Source organism: Eschrichtius robustus, chromosome 6, assembly GCF_028021215.1.
Source record: "Eschrichtius robustus isolate mEscRob2 chromosome 6, mEscRob2.pri, whole genome shotgun sequence".
Classification (NCBI taxonomy): domain Eukaryota; kingdom Metazoa; phylum Chordata; class Mammalia; order Artiodactyla; family Eschrichtiidae; genus Eschrichtius; species Eschrichtius robustus.
In genome coordinates, this window is record NC_090829.1 from 117,963,357 (window position 1) to 117,980,142 (window position 16,786).

Here is a 16,786-nt window from a genome sequence, read left to right on the forward strand (position 1 = left end):
ATTTAATGAAATGAAATATAGTGGTTCAACTCTCTTCAGAAGGAGAATCTGCCAGTTTCCTTAAAGCTCTACTTCTAGACATGATAACACTAGTTATTTTTGCTATTTAAACTTTAAGCTGCACTTTTGGCCAGTTTGAAGCGATATGTAGGCATAGTGTGTAAATGTGATTTTTAACTAATTATGAATTAAAGTTTCTTATAGCGTTTACATAAAGTTGGATCACGTGGAAAGAACGAAAAATTTGACTTATGAGCTTCATAAATCATGTCCTCTGCATTCACTATTTATTAAGGTGTTCATTTTTTAAAAGAAGAGACGGATTGTTGTTTTATTCATCTCCCTCCGCTCTCCACTCTCTCACCATTAGCCTTTAACACGCTGCTTTCTTATGAGCAGTAAATGTATGTAATGAATTTATGTATCAGTTAGTGTATGTGTGTGTTCCTTTCTCATTAATGAGAAAGGGTGTGGCGTGTCCATCCCTGGAGAGCTTCAAGAAGAGAATAAAACCTGCGCTTTGTATGATGCATTATTCCCCTCAGGATCCTGGGCCAGATGATCTCTTAAAGTCAGTTTTTGATCTATAACTAAATGATCAGTGAGCCAGCTTCATGTCGCCCTATACTATTTAGTACCTAGCGCTACTGCTCAAGAGTACTAAATGGTGTCCCTGAGCTCTGAAAAAAATTAATGTACAACCCTTAGGGTCCAAATTACTGCCAGGGAGTGATTTAGGTAATGGGAAATAAATTCCATCAATATCTAGTTAAGTAGTTAATCAGCAAGTAAAATAATAAGAAGAAGAAAATAAGGAGTTAAATCTGTTTTCTCATTGTGTCCTCCATGAACAGAAAGAATAACTGTTAGGTGTGCTCCTCATAAAATCTTTAATAAATTTTAAAGTAGTGCTCAAGACTTCCCTTGGGTTTCTCATCTCTAAACTAAATATGCTCTATTCCTTTAATACTTACACGTAAAATCTGTTTTCACTTCTTTAATCACTTTCAGGGCTCTTTTCAATGTCTTCTTCAGTTTATCCACATCTTTATCAATGGGATTACCCATAATGTTAATGTGATGAAGGACTAAAATATACTGTAAGAGGTGCTCATTTTTGACTATATTTTTAAATGTTACCTAAATCTCAGGACAAACACCAATGTTATAAATTGCAGATTTGTAGTTTTTGCAATGACCAATTGCAATCATGGGTAGCCCTTCCAGACAGTTATGATAGTACCTAAAATTTCTCTGGTTTATGTACCAAGCTTATGAAACAGGCACTGTTTAAAGATAATAGTTTTGGCAACAAAGCATTTCTCTAACCACAGTAAGGTAAGGAGATCCAAGCAGTCATATGAGATGACCCACTGTGATATAAAAACATATATACAAGTCTTCCAGACTGATAACAATTCTTGGTGCCCAGACGTATTGAGCTCCTCCCTCAGCAATCACATCTATCTGTGAAAGAAGCCTGAATCGAATAAAGAACACAAGATCACTGTAAATTATACTTTAGTGTTGATGTTGTAATCTCTGCTTGATACTTCTTACTATCCCATTTTTATTAAGTTTATCAATAATTTGGCCAATTAGTGTTCCTGGAAGTAGCCATTATTGCAGTTAAAAACAAAACTAAACAAAACACAAAAGAGTCAAGTGCAAGAGAGAGACACCATGACACACTTCCTCATTTAGTCGTCTGGTTGTTGTTTGCTCTCCCTTGTACTAGCAATTTTTTGATAGACTTGATAGAAGGGGAATATTAGTCATCTGAACATAGCCAGTCTCCCTAAGGAAAGTGGAAAGGCTTATATGCTCTGTAAACCAATGCCTCGGATAAGGGTTTAGTGTGAAAGTCATTAAAATCTGTTTACTTTTCCATTTTGAGAATCCGTAATGCTCCAATTCCATGCCACTATCTTACTACACTCAATCTCTTTCCAAATGGGAGAGTTAAAGTTGAATGTATCACTTAGCACAACTATTTTGAAAGATAGTTCACCAAAATATGGACTCACTGAACTTTGCCATTGATAAGAAGAGAAGAAAGGAATTAAGTCAATGAAGAACGAAAGCGGATGGCCCTGTCCTTCTTCCTAATTTATGTCTCTTTACTACTGTGATACATTTTCATTTCTTCCACAATGTAATTACATCCTATTGAGACACAATATTCTCAATCCACTTCAACAGCTCCTTTAGTTTTTGAAGTTACCATCTTCTTCAAGTAAGAAAGAACTTGAAGAAAAGTGGTCATTGAGAGGAAGGAGTGTCAAGTCGTCAAGCCTACCTCCATAATTCTGTGTATGACAACAACAGTTTTATTCACGTAAGGACAATTGATTTTTCCTTAGAAGACTAGTAGAGAACATTTGGAGAACATCTTGTTGAAACTCAAAAAAGAGGAGATAAAATTAGCCCCAACCCTACGAAGAAAGTAACTCAGATGGTAGGTGAAAAATCAAAGGGATTGACTTTCACCTGGGGTAACAGGTGTGGTCAGCTCATTTTGGTTGGATGTCATTGAAGAAAGATACAGATGTACATATGTACTTAGGCCTAATGTAACTCTAGGCTACTCTTTGAGGAACTTATGAAAAGAACTGGGACTTTGTTGGTAACAGACTTTACTTCCATAGTAAAATCAGTAAAGTCAACACAAGTATCATTGGCAATGTTAGACATCCACACCTAGATATATCATAATCAAATTGTTGAAAGATAAAGAGATTTTTGAAGCAACAAGAAAGAAATAACTCATCATGTATAGGAGATCTTCATTAAAATTAGCAGCTGACTTCTTGTCAGAAACCACTGAGGTCAGAAGTCAGTGGGATGACATATTCAAAGGGCAAAAGAAAAGTACTATTAACTAAGAATTCTATATCCAACTACCCTTTAAAAATAAGACATTCCCAGATAAGTGAAAACTGAGATAATTCACTACTGCCACAAGAACTATTAAAGGGAGTCCTTCAGACTGAAATAAAGGATACTAGACAGTAACGTGAACCCGTGTGAAGAAATAAAGAAAAAAAGCTCATAAAAGCTCACTTTAGAAGCACATTAAAAAAAGAAAAAAGGGTAGGGAGGCTGTGGATTGCAGCCCTCTGTATATATTCCCCTTTTTGTTAAGAACCATAAAGAACTAAAACTGGATTAAAATTACTAAATGTTCTTAGATAAATTCCCACAAATGCCAATAATTATAGATTTTGGTTTCCTTTGTTCTCATGGCTCTAATATTTAGTAGCTTGTTACAATGCACAACATAGCTGTATACAAGAGACACACTTTAGGTTCAAAGACACAAATAGGTTGAAAATGAAAGGATGGAAAAAGATGCACTATGCAAACAGTAAGCAAAAGAAAGTCAGAGTAGCTGTACTGATATCAGACAAAACAGACTTTATTTTGAGACCACTAAAAGTAAAGGAGAAGAAGCATGAGATGTGTTTCCTAAGCCTCACTCCAGGATAGTGGCTAAGACAGTGAAGAGCATCTGTCACCAATTTCTACCTCTTGATTATTGTCCCCTCCCTTTCTGTGGCCTGGGGAAGCAGGAATTGCAAAAAAAACTAAAACTGAATACAAATCCTATCTAAAATATAGTTGTTTTATTTGATTTTATCTTTATTAAAATTCTATTATATGTGAAAATATAGTCATTTTTTATTAAATAACATACAAAAAAGAATATAAAACATAAACATAAACTCAATTAATTTTCACAAATGTAAGCACACTCATATAACCAGAATCCAAATCAATAAATGGAGCATGAATAACATCTCAGAACAACCACTTTTGTCCTCTCTTCTAGGTACTTCCTCCTTCAAAGGATAACCACCATCCAGACTTCTGACACTATAGATAAGTTTTATCTGTTTCCAAACATTATAGAATGTAATCAGATAGTGTGTACTTTTTTGCATCTGACTTCTTACACCTAATGCCATATTTATACAGTATATCCATATTATGGTTATAGTTGTAGTTTGCTCATTCATATTGTAGTATTGGATTCCACTGTCTGATTATACTATAATGTATTTATTAGTTCTACGATTTATGGGTGTTTGGGTAGTTTTCAGTTTGAGGTTATTTAAGTGGAGCTGCAATGAATATTTTTTATACTGAATATATCTTGCAGTGAATATATGTAAATATTTCTCTTGAATATACAAATAAGATTTAAACTGTTGAGATAGGATATACCTATGTTCTACTTTAATAAGAATCACCAAATAGTTGTACTTGTTCAAATACAAATTTGAAGAATTTCTAAAGTAGTTGTACTAATGTACACTGCCTCCAGCAATTTATGAGAGTTTATTGACTCTATATCATCACCAATATTTGATATTGTCTGTTTTTCATTTTAGCTACTCTGATGAGCATGCAGTTATATCAATTGTGATTTGAATTTGCATTTATTTAAAGACTAAAAATGTTGAATATCTTATCATATGTTTATTGATCATTTTGACATCCTCTTTTCTGGATTCTTGCTCATTTTTCAGTTTCGGTTTTCTGTCCTTCTCTTATTGATTTGCAAATATTTTCTCCCTATCTGTGGATTGATTTTCATTCTCTAACTGGTGTTTGATGGACATTCTTAAGAGTTTAATTTAATAATTTTTCTTTTATGGTTATTGATTCTGAGGCCATATTTAAGAAATACTTCCCTATTTTAGGATCCTGAAGAGATTTTTCGATGCTTCTTCTAAAAGATTTATTGTTTTACCTTTTACCTGCAGATCTGTAGTTCATCTAGAGTTGACTTTTGTGTGCAGCGAGAGATATGGATTGAGATATATGTATTTTTCCCCTATGATGGACATTCAATTGACCGAGCACCATTTATTAAAATAACCACCCTTTCCCACTGTCCTCTAGGGCTACATTTGTTGTGATTTTAGAGGGCTTTATCTTTTTTAACTGGCTAACAAGAGTTCTGAAGATGTTATCCAGTAAGTATTGATGCACAGAAAGCCATGAGCCCACTTCCTAGAAATAAAAAACATTGATGCTATTATTTTTACTATTCCTCAGTGCTTTATGAGCTAGCCATGCTTAATACATATCTCTTTCTCATGTCTCTTTTTTTCCTCTTTGATAAATAATAGTTTTCCAAATAAGCAATATAGTTCATTGATTAAAAAAAATTAGAACATACAAAAAATAATAGAGCAAATGGAGTTGGGAGGGCAGAGTCAAGATGGCGTACTAAGAAGACGCGGAGTTCGTGTCTCCTCACAACTAGGACAACTACCAGGCACCGGTGGGGGGCCGTGGACACCTAAGGGGACGGGAGGAACCCTCAGTGACTGGGTAGGATGTGGGGGATGGGGGAGTGAAGGGGGAGGAGAAGTGGAGGTTGGACAGGACTGGCGCCCCTAAGGGGTGGCTGGGGGAGGGGAAGTGATCCCATGTCTGAAGGGGGAAGTTGGGGAACCATTGGGAGGACAGAGGATCAAAATGGAGTGTGGCCAGGTTTCCCCTGCCCACTTGGGCCCCCAGGAAGCTGCTGAGATCCTGGGCCTGATCCTCTGCTCACCGAAGCCCCCTCCAGCCACGCGGGTCCTGAGGGAGTGGGAAGGGGGGAAGGGGGAGCAAAAGTAAAGGCTGGACCTATGGGACTGGTACCCCTGATGGGCAGCTGGGGGAGGGAAGGAGTTCCTACACGCAACAGGACCCACCCACAGTTATGGGTCCAGCAGCAATGGGGGAGACCCTGGGGGAGATGGTGGGGGAGGGGCGTGAAGGAATGGAAGGGAATGTGGCCAGTGCTTTCCTTGCCCACTTAGGCACCAGGGAGCCTGTTGGGCTCCCAGGCCTAATCCTCTGCCCTCAGAGCCTCCCTCTTTCTGTGCAGAACCCAAGCCCCTCCCCTACACCCCCACCCAGGGCCCTACCTCTACACTGGGAGACCCACTCCAATGTGCTGGGCCTAAACACCACCCACACACCCTCACTCAGAACTCTACCTCCAAACTCTGGAACTCCACACTCCAGAGGCCCTCCCTTCCATGTGCTGCCTCTCCTCTTCCATAGAGGCCCCAGCCCACACTTGAACATTGCCCACCTAGGTCCTGCCCCCAAGGCCTTTTCCCACTAAGTGGGTCCTGAGCATAGGCCCCGTGCCATGCTCAAATGTCACTCCCCCACCCTAAGTCCCACCCCAGGCTAAACCCCACCCTTGTCTAAGTTCCACCCCCAACTAAATTCCACTCCATAGAAAAGGCTTTTTGTTTTTTCTTTTTTCCTCTTTTAGATTGGGGTTCTGTTTTACCTTGTTGATTCATTGTTGTTGATTCTTTTATATTTTTATTTTTCCTAATAAATCTTTTATTTTTCTAATTTTATTTTATTCTTTATACTTTGTTATTGTTCTTTCCTTTTGGCTTGTTACCTCCTCTCGCCCTTTTTTTTTTCTTTTTCTTTCTTCTGTTGTGGTCTTATTTTACCTTGCTGCAGTTATTTCAATTATAGTTTTATTTTTCCTAATATATTTTTTATCTTTATAATTTTATTTTGTTTTTTATTCTTTGATACTGGAATGCTCCTACTTTTCTTCTTTCTTTCTTTCTTTTTTTTTTTTCACCACACTACGAAGCTTGTGGGATCTTGGTTTGCAGGCCAGAGGTTGGTCCCGAGGTCCTGTGGTGGGAGCTCTGAGTCCAAACTGCTGGACTAACAGAGAACCTCAGACTCCAGTGAATATTAATTGGAGTGAGGCCACTCGGAGGTCCTCATCTCAGCACCAAGACCCGGCTCTATCCAACTGCCTGCAAACTCCAGTGCTGTACCTCTCAGGCCAAACAACCAGTAAGACAGGAATACAGCCCCACCCATCAAAAAAAAAAGAAAAAAAAAGAAACCACAAAAAAATGTGTTACAGATGAAAGAGTAAGGTAAAAACCTATAAGACCAAATAAATGAAGACAAAATAGGCACCCTACAAGAAAAAGAATTCAGAGTAATGATAGTAGACATGATGCAAAATCTCAGAAAGAGAATGAAGAAAATACAAGAAACATTTAAAAAAGATCTAGAAGAACTAAAAAGCAAACAAACAATGATGAAGAACACAATTACTGAAATTAAAAATACTGTAGAAAGAATCAATAGCAGAAAAACTGAGGCAGAAGAACGGATAAGTGACCTGGAAGATAAAATGATGGAAATAACTGCCAGGGAGCAGAATAAAGAAAAAAAGAATGAAAAGAATTAAGGACAATCTCAGAAACCTCTGGGACAACATTAAACACAACAACATTCAGATTATAGGGGTCCCAGAAGAAGAAGAGGAAAAGAAAGGGTCTGAGAAAATATTTGAAGAGATTATAGTCGAAAACTTCCTTAACAAGGGAAAGGAAATAGTCAATCAAGTCCAGGAAGCACAGAGAGTACCATACAGGATAAACTCAAAGAGAAACACGCCAAGACACACATTAATCAAACTATCACCAATTAAATACAAAGAAAAAATATTAAAAGCAGCAAGAGACAAGCAACAAATAACATACAAGGGAATCCCCATAAGGTTAACAGCTGATCTTTCAGCAGAAACTCTGCAAGCCAGAAGGGAGTGGCAGGACATATTTAAGTGATGAAAGGGAAAAACCTACAACCAAGATTACTCTACCAAGCAAAGATCTAACTCAGATTCGACAGAGAAATTAAAATTTTTACAGACAAGGAAAAGCTAAGAGAATTCAGCACCACCAAACCAGCTCTACAACAAATGCTAAAGGAACTTCTCTAGGCAGGAAACACAAAAGAGGAAAAGACCTACAATGACAAACCCAAAACAATTAAGAAAATGGTAATAGGAACATGCATATCGCTAACTACCTTAAATGTAAATGGATTAAATGCTCCAACCAAAAGACATAGACTGGCTGAATGGATACATAAACAAGACCCGTATATATGCTGTCTACAAGAGACCCACTTCAGACCTAGGGACACATACAGACTGAAAGTGAGGTGATGGAAAAAGATATTCCATGAAAACGGAAATCAAAATAAAGTTGGAGTAGCAATTCTCATATGACACAAAATAGACTTTAAAATAAAGACTATTACAAGAGACAAAGAAGGACACTCCATAATGATCAAGAGATCAATCCAGGAAGAAGATATAACAATTGTAAATATTTATGCCCACAACGTAGGAGTACCTCAATACATAAGGCAAATGTTAACAGCCGTAAAAGGGGAAACCAACAGTAACACAATAATAGTAGGGGACTTTAACACCCCACTTTCAGCAGTGGATGGATCATCCAAAATGAAAATAAATAAGGAAACACAAGCTTTAAATGACACATTAAACAAGATGGACTTAATTGATATTTTAGGACATTCTATACAAAAACAACAGAATACAGTTTCTTCTCAAGTGCTCATGGAACATACTCCAGGAATAGATCATATCTTGGGTCACAAATCAAGACTTGGTAAATTTAAGAAAATTGAAATCGAAACACGTATCTTTTTCGACCACAATGTTATGAGACTAGATATCAATTACAGAAAAAAAAAACTATAAAAAATACAAACCCATGGAGGATAAACAACATACTACTAAATAACCAAGAGGTCACTGAAGAAATCAAAGAGGAAATCAAAAAATACCTAGAAACAAAGGACAATGAAAACACAATGACCCAAAACCTATGGGATGCTGCAAAAGCAGTTCTAAGAGGTGAGCTTATAGCAATACAATCCTACCTCAAGGAACAAGAAACATCTGAAATAAACAACCTAACCTTACACCTAAAGCAATTAGAGAAAGAAGAACAGAAACAACCCAAAGTTACCAGAAGGAAAGAAATCATAAAGATCAGATCAGAAATAAATGAAAAAGAAATGAAGGAAACAATAGCAAAGATCAATAAAACTAAAAGCTGGTTCTTTGAGAAGATAAACATAATTGATAAACCATTAGCCAGACTTATCAAGAAAAAAAGGGAGAAGACTCAAATCAACAGAATTAGAAATGAAAAAGAAGAAGTAACAACTGATCCTGCAGAAATAGAAAGAATCATGAGAGATTACTACAAGCAACTCTATGCCAATCAAATGGACAACCTGGAAGAAATGGACAAATTCTTAGAAAAGCACAACCTTCCAAGATTGAACCAGGAAGAAATAGAAAATATAAACAGACCAATCATAAGCACTGAAATTGAAACTGTGATTAAAAATCTTCCAACAATCAAAAGCCCAGGACCAGATGTCTTCACAGGAGAATTCTATCAAACATTTAGAGAAGAGCTAACACCTTTCCTTCTCAAACTCTCCCAAAATATAGCAGAGGGAGGAACACTTCCAAACTCATTCTACGAGGCCACCATCACCTTGATACCAAATACAGAAAAAGATGTCACAAAAAAAGAAAACTACAGGTCAATATCTCTGATGCAAAAATCCTCAACAAGATACTAGCAAACAGAATCCAACAGCACATTAAAAGGATCATACACCATGATCAAGTGGCGTTTATCCCAGGAATACAAGGATTCTTCAATATATGCAAATCAATCAATGTGACACACCATAGTAACAAATTGAAGGAGAAAAACCATATGATGATCTCAATAGATGCAGAAGAAGATGTCAGGAAAATTCAACACCCATTTACGATAAAAACTCTCCACAAAGTAGGCATAGAGGGAACTTTCCTCAACATATTAAAGGCCATATATGACAAACCCACAGCCAACATCATTCTCAATGGTGAAAAACTGAAACCCTTTCTTCTAAGATCAGGAACAAGACAAGGTTGCCCACTCTCACCACTATTATTCAACATAGTCTTGGAAGTTTTAGCCACAGCAATCAGAGAAGGAAAAGAAATAAAAGGAATCCAAATTGGAAAAGAAGAAGTAAAGCTGTCACTGTTTGCAGATGACATGATACAATACATACAGAATCCTAAAGATGCTACCAGAAAAATACTAGAGCTAATCAATGAATTTGGTAAAGTAGCAGGATACAAAATTAATGCACAGAAATCTCTTGCATTTCTATACACTAATGATGAAAAATCTGAAAGAGAAATTAAGGAAACACTCCCATTTACCATTGCAACAAAAAGAATAAAATACCTAGGAATAAACCTATCTAAGGAGACAAAAGACCTGTATGCAGAATACTATAAGACACTGATGAAAGAAATTAAAGATGATACAAACAGATGGAGAGATATACCATGTTCTTGGATTGGAAGAATCAACATTGTGAAAATGACTATACTACCCAAAGCAATCTACAGATTCAGCGCAATCCCTATCAAGCTACCAATGGCATTTTTCACAGAACTAGAACAAAAAATTTCCCAATTTGTATGGAAACACAAAAGGCCCCGAATAGCCAAAGCAATCTTGAGAAAGAAAAATGGAGCTGGAGGAATCAGGTTCCCAGACTTTGGACTGTACTACAAAGCTACAGTAATCAAGACAGTATGGTACTGGAACAAAAACAGAAATATAGATCAATGGAACAGGATAGAAAGCCCAGAGATAAACCCATGCACATATGGTCACCTTATCTTTGATAAAGGAGGCAAGAATATACAATGGAGAAAAGACAACCTCTTCAATAAGTGGTGCTGGGAAAACTGGACAGCTACATGTAAAAGAATGAAATTAGAACACTCCCTAACACCATACACAAAATAAACTTAAAATGGATTAAAGACCTAAATATAAGGCCAGACACTATAAAACTCTTAGAGGAGAACATAGGCAGAGCACTCTATGACATAAATCACAGCAAGATCCTTTGTGACCTACCTCCTAGAGAAATGGAAATAAAAACAAAAATAAACAAATGGGACCTAATGAAACTTAAAAGCTTTTACATAGCAAAGGAAACCATAAACAGGACGAAAAGACAACGCTCAGAATGGGAGAAAATGTGTGCAAGCGAAGCAACTGACAAAGGATTAATCTCCAAAATATACAAGCAGCTCAATTACAAAAAAACAAACAACCCAATCCAAAAATGGGCAGAAGACCTAAACAGACATTTCTCCAAAGAAGATATACAGACTGCCAACAAACACATGAAAGGATGCTCAACATCACTAATCATTAGAGAAGTGCAAATTAAAACTACAATGAGGTATCACCTCACACCAGTCAGAATGGCCATCACCAAAAAATCTACAAACAATAAATGCTGGAGAGGGTGTGGAGAAAAGGGAACCCTCTTGCACTGTTTGTTGGAATGTAAATTGATACAGCCACTATGGAGAACAGTAGGGACCTTCCTGAAAAAACTAAAAATAGAGCTACCATATCACCCAGCAATCCCATTACTGGGCATATACCCTGAAAAAAACATAATTCAAAAAGAGTCATGTACCACAATGTTCACTGCAGCACTATTTACAACAGCCAGGACATGCGAGCAACCTAAGTGACCATCGACAGATGAATGGATAAAGAAGAGGTGGCACATATATACAATGGAATATTACTCAGCCATACAAAAAAAAACGAAATTGAGTTATTTGTAGTGAGGTGGATGGACCTAGAGTCTGTCATACAGAGTGAAGTAAGTCAGAAAGAGAAAAACAAATACCGTATGCTAACATATATATATATATATGGAATCTAAAAAACACAAAAATGGTTCTGATGAACCTAGGGGAAGGACTGGAATAAAGACATATAAGTAGAGTATGGACGTGAGGGCACGGGGAGCGGGAAGAGTAAGCTGGAACAAAGTGAGAGAGTAACACTGACACATATACACTGCCAAGTGTAAAGTAGATAGCTAGTGGGAAGCAGCTGCATAGCACAAGGAGATCAGCTAGGTGCTTTGCAGCCATCTAGAGGGGTGGTATAAGGAGCATGGGAGGGAGACGCAAGAGTGAGGGGATATGGGGTTATACATATGCATATACCTGATTCACTTTGTACAGCAGAAACTAACACAACATTGTAAAGCAGTTATAGTCCAATAAAGATGTTAAAACAAAATAATAGAGCGGAAAATAAGAATGACCCATAATCCTATCAACCAAAAGAAAATCATGAAAGATTTTTGATGTTTTCTTCTCATTATTTTTTCTAATATGTTCATTCTTTATATTTTAATAGAGTTACTAAGTACATAAAAGCACAAGGATTTATGATCACAGTGTAAAAGATTACTTCTCTCTTATCAAAATATATATTCACATATAAATGCAGAAGGGAAACAGGATGGTGCAGACTCATCTTTCTCTGTTCCTCCCTTACCAAGTGCAGGTAAAAACTTTGAAAATAACCCAACAGGACCCTAAAAGGTAAAAAGAAGATAGGCTAGCTAGAGACCCCAGGCATGTATAAACAACACTGTGGCCTAGAATCTTCTCACATCCCCCTGCCCCTAATTGCACTAGCAGAAGGAGAACTAGGTCCAACTTTTTCTGATTCCCCAACCTAATGGCAGAATATGGTTCTGGTAAGTTGATCCCTTCCCCAGATTGAAGAAGTGTACTACCAACAACAATCAGCCTGGATAGTTATTCTCTGCCCCTATGGCCAAGACTTTCCCCTACCCCCATGCTCAGAGACACAGGCAGTCTTCTCAAGCAAGGATTGAGTGGGAACCCTGCCAACAATAGGAGACCCATGGAACTTTCTCAACCCCATGAGCAGGAGTATCCTTTCTCTCCCCTTAAAACTCTAGGTGGCCTGGTCTGGTAACTGCCACCAAAAAGAATCATGAGGAGACCAAGTTTCAACAAGCAAACCAAAGAGACCAAAATATACTACAGAGGCTCAGAAAACTAAATTGTCAGTGCAACTGTAGCCCACAAAATGTAGGCGCTGTGTGCTCAACACAAAAATAAGGCACAAGATGTAGGAGACCATAGAAGACATAGAAAACATGAAGAAGATGACTGATAAAGCAGAAAACTTAACTAGGATCCACAGTATCCCAAAATAATAATCAAAATTTCCAGGATACAATTGAAAATCACTTGCCATAACAAGAAACAGAAAAATCCCAACTTGAATGAGAAAAGACAATAGATAGCAATATTAAGATAAATGGGATACTGGAATTATCTGACAAGGATTTTACCATAGCCATCATAAAAATGCTTCCACAAGCAATTACAAATGCCCTTGAAACAAATGAAAAAAATTAAAATTTCATCAAAAATTAAAAAGACCAAATGGAAATTATGGAAATAGAAAAATACAATAACAAATTAAAAATTCAATAGAGGGGCTCAATAGCAGAATGAGTATGACAAAAGAAAAATTCAGTAAACTTGAAGATAGAATAACCAGTCACTCATTCTGAACGACAGACAAAACAGACTACACACACACACACACACACACACACACACACACACACACACACAGCCTCAGAAATCTGTGGGATGATAATAAAAATCAAATGTTTTTGTCTTCAGAGTCCCAGAAGAAGAGGAGAAAGAGAATGGAGCTGAAGAAATATTTGAAGAAATAATGGCTAAAATTTTCCTAAATTTGATGAAAGATATGAACCTACAGATTTAAGAAGCTGAAAAAATCTCAAATAGAATAAACTCAAAGAAATCCACACCAAGACACATTAAAATTAGTTTATTTAGTTTTGACAAAAGTTTGACAGCAGACACAGAGAAAGCAGCCAAACAACATATTATTTATAGGGAGTCAACGAATGACATTTTTCTCAACCGAAACCATAGAGACCAGGGAGAAGTTATTAGACATTTTTCAAGCACTTAAAGAAAAGAACTATTGACCTCAACTATGTACTTTGGGTATGAAGAGAAAATAAAGACATTTTTCAGACAGAGGAAATTTAAGAGAATTTGTTATCATCAGACTTACCCTTAAGGAATGGCTAAAGAGATGTCTAAATAGAAAGAAAATGGCAACAAGATGAGATTAGGAATTCCAGAAGAGAAAGACAAAAAATGTAATGGGCGACAATAATGGTAAGACTATTCTTTTATGCATGATTTTTAAAAAATCATATTTGATAATTGAAGCAAAAATTATAAGGCCTTATATTCAATATATAGAGAGAAAATATTCAAGATAATTGTATTTTCACAGTTGGAGTATAAAGAGACCAAAATGAAAATAATATTTCTACACTTCACTGGAAGTAGTAAAACATGAAGACTAGTACACTGTTGATACCTTATATATTTAGATTATAACATCTACAAAAACCACTAAGAAAACTATATAAAGAAATACACTCAAAATCATTAAAAATCAAAATGATGTCCTAAAAATTGGTCAAGCAACTCACAGGAAGGCAAGAATAAAGAGATATACAAGAAACAGAGAGAATAAACAGCAAACAAACAAAATGGAAGACTTAAGCCCTATCATATCAAAAATTACCTATAATATAAATGATCTTAATTATAGCAATTAGAAGACAGAGTTGGCAGAGCAGATTAAAAAAAATGACCCAACTAAATGCTATCTCTAAGAAATTCACTTCGAAAACAACCTAGGTAGGTTGAAAGTAAAAGGATGGAAAAAAGATATGCCATGTAAACATGAATTTAAAATAAAATTCAGAGTTCTTTATGTCTTTATTAACACACTCAACTATGCTCAAATAATCTAATACATTGTGGGGCTCAGCCTTTGTGTAATTGATTGATGACTACAGTTTTGCAGACTTTCTTAGCTCTTCCTGAACCAAATTACTCAAGTATTAAGTCCAGGTCTTACTAATATTAAACAGAAGAGTAATAACGAGAAAACCATCTAGATGAACACACTGATATGAAATTTCTGGCAGGAGATTGGCTGGTCAGAAGAGCAGCCAAAGCTAAAGGAAACATGTATGCAAGATCTGGTAGGTAAATAAGAGCCCAGCTTCATATTTTGCATTTGAAAGAGACCTTTGATGCATTACAAAAATAGCAAGAGAGGAGGGACTAGTGGAAGGATGATTTTTATCATCAGTTCTATGGTATGGCTTGTGGCTCTGCTCTTTTCAACATCTGTCAGTCTCCATCAGTGTATACCCGCATAAAAATTCAGGAAATTATCATTTGAAAGGTTATAAAATTGTCCACACAATGAATTTCACCTTCCCACTTGTAGTTTGACAGCTAGGTTAAGTTAGGTCCAAATAAAATTAGCCTTCCGTAAGACGCTTTCACATAATAAACTTCCTGGTACATACAGTGCCCTTTGGAGGGCCAGGAGCCTTACCCAAATGGACCTGAAAAACTGTTGACCAGACTTGACAGAATACAGTCCAAGAAAGTGCTAGAAATCTCAGAGAGAAAAAAATGTGTCCCTTCCCTTCTCCCTGTCTCCCCTAGACCATTGTAGAAAATGAAGTTTTTTCTAAACATAGGTGGAAATATTCTAGACTTTCTATATTTCAATCAGTTCTAGGATGTCTTATGGGATCTAGAACCCATGAGAGCTACACTGAACCTACAGAGAAATCCAGTGATTGCCCCCAACTCACTTGTAAACTCCCATATAAAAACTGCCAAATACATATAAATAGACCAGAACTAGGCCTTCCATAATTTCATAAGAGGAAGCACAAGAGAGCTCAGCATGACATTAAAGTGGAAGTAAGGTATGATCTTCCTACAACCCTCCTGTAATCTTTCATGACCAATCATCATTTTTACTAGAAATACTAATTTAGATGTTTAGTCTGAGTGCGATCTTTTTCCTCTCAGTCATATTCTCTCCCTAGCCAGATGCAGTAAAGAGACATGCTCTATGAACAGAGTGATAAGTTAAATTGATTTCATATTTCTAACTCCAGATTATGTTGTGACCTTGTGAGGAGATGGCGGTTAGAGGATGATGGGCTTGGATCATCTTTCCCAGCATGTAAAATTTTCTTCTTTCAATTCAGTACAATTCAATTCAATTCAACAAACATTTATTGGGCATTTGACATAACAAGCAATCCAGAGTCAATAAACCAGAGAAAGATAGAAGTAGCTGTCAGTTTCATAAAGGAGTATATTGAATACGACAACATCACAAAAAATATCTCTCCCTCTTTCCTTCCTTTTCTTTTTCCCTTCCTTTCCTTCTTTCTTTCGTTTTCTTTTCTTTTTTCCCCCAGCTTTACTGAGATATAATTGACATGTAACATTGTGTAAGTTTAAGGTACACAATGTGATGATTTGATACTCGTATATATAATGAAAGGATTACCCCAATAGGGTTGGTTAACACATCCATCAACTCACAAAATTATCATTTGTGTGTGTGTGTGTGTGTGTGTGTGGTGAGAACATTTCTTCCTGAGGCATTTTCTTCCCAAAGAGACATTAGCAAATTCAAATAAATATTGACTTCCACCAATATTGTTTCTCTAGCACCTTTCACTCACCAATCGACATCAATGCCCTCTTATATTAGGCATCATAAAAGCAGTCACTCCCTTTGCAGAGACCTAGAGAGCAAGGAGGATTTTCTCAAGGTCACTGTTTGCTTTTCTGATGTACACAAAGCAAGCGCCAGCACCTCTGCTCTTTGGTAAAGGCATCTCTCATACTGCAGTTTTCTGTCACCAACTATAATGCACTACTGGTGATTTTCATCTACTTCTACATGAAAACATGATAGAATGCCCCTCTTCCCTGGGTTATTTCCATAGCTACTGTATTTATTATATTAATATTTATCACTTGGATGTCATTTAATGAATGTCGGCAGGCGGGAGGGAGGAGATAGAATGTTCACTGAAAGAAGCTGTACCATTAATTCAAATGGATGTTAAAAAGACAAGCATGCACATT